The 4,090-nt window shown below is 32.3% G+C and overlaps 1 long non-coding RNA gene across 1 annotated transcript; it reads right to left on the bottom strand.

The window, feature by feature from the left end:
• Positions 1-682: 682 nt before the first annotated feature.
• On the bottom strand, positions 683-3,694 carry LOC132716765 (uncharacterized). The gene is made up of 3 exons (XR_009623867.1): positions 3,492-3,694; positions 2,554-2,665; positions 683-1,498 (listed from the first exon to the last, which is right to left on the bottom strand). It is a non-coding gene; the product is annotated as an uncharacterized LOC132716765 (long non-coding RNA).
• Positions 3,695-4,090: the final 396 nt, after the last annotated feature.

The raw sequence follows: 4,090 nt of genomic DNA, 5'->3' as shown, positions 1-4,090 counted from the left end.
GAGCAGATGTCATTTAAAGTAAAAGTTTACGGCCGGACGAAAAGGGATCACAAAAGCTTGACCTGTCACTTTGTGACAGGTGAGCTAAAAACTAAGGAATGGAGTTATGGTTCTTTGACACATTGGAAAATTCGAGTCGTTCAAGTTGATGTAGATTCAGTGATAGTTTGGAATAAGCATTTTTAACTTAAGGAATATAATTAAAACATGAAGCAAGGTAGAGTTATGTTTCTTGAACATTGCACTTCCTCTTAAAAGTCTCTATCACTTTGTGAAGTTTACATAAAATCCCTTCAATACATATCTAGTTATATTCGTATTTCGGACAAGAGTGTGAAGGACAAATGTCTTCCTAAGTACAGACTATGTTTTTTTTCCTTTATCAACTAAAATCTCAAAAACACCATTAAAAACATATTTTCCTCCCATGAGCAACTTTTTTCCCCAAAAGTACAAGTCTGTATGGAATGAACACAGATATTTATCCAGAATCATAGGAGCATAAATTATAATAACATGCTAAATCTCTGTATAGTTCTATATCAGATACCAGTATGATGAACCTTACTTTTGTACCATTTAAGTTATAGCAAAATTCAGCTTTCAGTTTTCATTGACATACAGAAATGGGTCAGCCTTTAGTCCCCTCTTAATGAAAATAGAAGGGGACTAATAACAACAATTTATTCTCATAGTTTCAATTCTCAGGTTTATTACTTATCATTACACCAGGCAAGCTAAGATACATGTTAAAACCACAGGCACTATATACCACATTTACCCATATATATGCTCATAATACTATATATAAAGAATAAAGGTCCCTAACGAGAGAAAAATATCATGCAAAACAAACAAGAACTGTTCGGTAAAAATACACCAGATCACTATTTTATCTTTATGGTTGTCTCTAGGAATAATGTATCCTATTATAAACACTTTTTACTTCATCGAAATCCTACAAAATGCTCCAAAATACGAGCAAGTTTCCAAATTTCACTGAAATGTCATTGCATGTCGTTTTCGACGTCCAAGCGATGCATGTTTACAAAGGTGAATTCTGGTCAATTTCTACAAAATCAACGAATAACTGTTAAGATTTCGACATACTTTCTTTAAGGCAACTTGTATACAGTCAAACTGCGATGTTTTTACTTCACGACTGTCCGACGATAACACTAACAAGCTAATAAATTAAAAATAATTGACAGCTCTGTTCCAGAAAGTAACCATTTCCTACATTACCGCACTGAATATAAGGTAAAGTAATGATTGGTTAAGCGGAAAATCCGAGTTTTAACATTTTCCTTCAACACAATGTTCATGACTGGCCTTTACTATTGACAGGGGATTCAATTCAGACTAGCCCTCTAAAATACTCCAACTAGTCCAAAGTGTTAATGGTGCCTATACAGTTATGATCACTACATCTGGAAACTGGAGATTCCCACCGAGTGTGATGCTTATCTTCATTTGCTTGATAGTGACACATGTCCACCTTAAAAAAAGCAATAAAAATTATATGAAGTGCAATAATTTGCAAAAAAATGCTTATCTTATTTGTCTCTTCTTACATTTATAATGCAGAGCACTAGATTTGTGTGTCTGTCATACAAAATGACTTTCAATAATACTATTTAAATATATTTGAAATACAATTTCTTTAATAAATACTCATAGTAATACTAAATTCCTTTTTTTGTGATATTTTTTCTGACACATATGTGCAGACAGTACATTGTGTACACCGGTCTTACTGACCTGTGTGAAACCATTCTAAGCATGATGCCAAGAAAATTTTGGACTTGTGAGAGGCTGTAAATGACCCCAGATTGATCATAAGGTAACGTGTAACCAACGCTGAAAAGCATTTGACTATATCTCAATCCATTGAGAAGTGGCATCACTTTGAAATCAATTTTGATTGAAAAAATCGAGGCAAAGTAGTGATTTTGGGCAATTTTGAGATGTCCCCTCGTTGCCATGGGAACAGAAAATTTAAGCCTGAGCATGTTTGTTGCAAGGGCAATGGTCCAGTCAACATTTGTGCCAAGTTTGATTAGTGTTGAAGCAGTTTTTATAGTATTATAGCAATTTTAACTTGTAACGGGAGACTTTTCAATGGAAACAGCCATTTTTCACAAAATGCTCATGAAGTAATGGGTTAAGAAATTTTGCATCTTGATTGGGAAAAATATTTAGTACCATGTACAAAGTTGTTAATCCAACAAATTGTATATCATTCAAAGCATAAAAATACATAAAAAATACATAAAAAATTGACAATGGAATGTGTTTTTGAACATCATCTGTCTGGTACCATATTGGATTGAAATGGAATGAAGAAAAATTGTCACCTTTGATAACGGAATTTTGACTTATGATTTTTTTCTAAACTTGGAAAAGAAAAAAAGCATATTTGGCATTATTTGCCACTGGGAATGGGTCTGTTAATCTGACCCGTGGTGACACTGGTAAAAATGCATGTTTTCATTCATTTTTTTTGGAAAACAGTTTGGTTTGTGAAATATACATTAAATATTATATAAGTACCTGTTGTTTGTAATAATCTTCTAGTCTTTCTTTAATCTTATACTGTACTTTTTTCTAGCTACATGTACCAGCCTTTCCAAGTGAATATTAAAGTAAATAATCTTTTATTTCCCTGAAAATATCAATTTAGAGATTTCATTTTCAAAACCATCCAATACTACTCTCTTAGTGTGTGTATATACAGAGACATATAAATACATTTTATGTATTTTAACGTCTCTGGTATATACAATGTATATATGTGTCTATACAATGTATATATATGTTTACACTATAATATGATTGTGTACAGCATGTAATGACATAATTAAAATTTGAAAAATTTATGATAATAAAATATTAATAATATTTCTTCATATTACTCCACAGTATTACCACTAAAATAGAAAATGTTCTATCATTTTATTATGATATCTATTTTTTACATGTAGATTTGTGAAAAAAATGTGAATATCAGTAGTGTCAAAAATTGTTAAATCATATAAAATGTCTAATTAACACTGATAAATTACTTCAACCATGTATTGAGAACAGGTATAGATCATTTCCAACAGTCTTGCTGTTGTGTTGACATTTTCGCGACATGGTTGTGTGTCTGCAAGAGGTCTGGGGTTCAAATCCCTTTAAGTGCCTGAAGATTTTTCAAGAATGTGCCCCATTTGGTAGAGACGTAACGGCCGTGACAAGACCAAAAAATTGTAGGCGTATATGCCGGTTTTCCTGTAAAGGCAGACATCTGTGTAATATCAATTTGTAAAATCTGTCGGTTTTGCAGTCTAAGTATGATCGAAATGTCTTGGGTACGAAAGACTCGAGATCTCCAAATTACTTCGAAATTATTTACGAAAGTTTTAGTCCTCGGAAACAAATTGGCATCAATAAATAAACTTAATATTATTAGTCATCAAATTCATAACATATTTTGCTTTATAACATACCTTATGAGCTTAACAGGCTGATAATTATGCTCGTGAAGTAGGTCGAAAAATATACCGGAAGTTGTCGGATTCATTTAACATAATTATCGGCTAATTCAGAGACGAATAGATTATCTACATCTCTGGCTAATTCTATTTCAATATCCACTTTGCAATTATAAACTACAAAATTTATCCGATAAATAATGTCTTTTTCAAAAATTCTGGAATATTAAAAAATATTAAAAAAATGTGATGATAAGGCGGATGAGTAAGTTAAATATTGCAAGCCGTCAAGCACTATGACCCAATTAATTTACTATCCCATTCATAGAATTATGTGACCTTTCAAATTATATCCGCTACGTTTCTAATACCGTAATTCAAGCTCAATTGCACATTATTTTCAAAAAATAAATTTCTTGTCTCCACTTCTGTTTGCAATAAATCGAAGTTTTCAGAAATTCAGAGCACTATTTTTCACTCGCGGCGGTTATGCGTCGGTCATGGTCGGGTGATCACTATGAATTCAGCTTAGCTTGATATGTTAGAATACAATATAGCATTTAGAGTGGCGATGAAACGTCACAGCAGTGAGCGTTACCCTGTATGGTTGGAAA

Source organism: Ruditapes philippinarum, unplaced genomic scaffold, assembly GCF_026571515.1.
Source record: "Ruditapes philippinarum isolate M1 unplaced genomic scaffold, ASM2657151v2 ctg900_1_1_1_1, whole genome shotgun sequence".
In the NCBI taxonomy this organism is placed as follows: Eukaryota; Metazoa; Mollusca; class Bivalvia; order Venerida; family Veneridae; genus Ruditapes; species Ruditapes philippinarum.
Note: the sequence above shows the minus strand (reverse complement) of the source record. Positions and strands in the feature narration are given on the sequence as shown.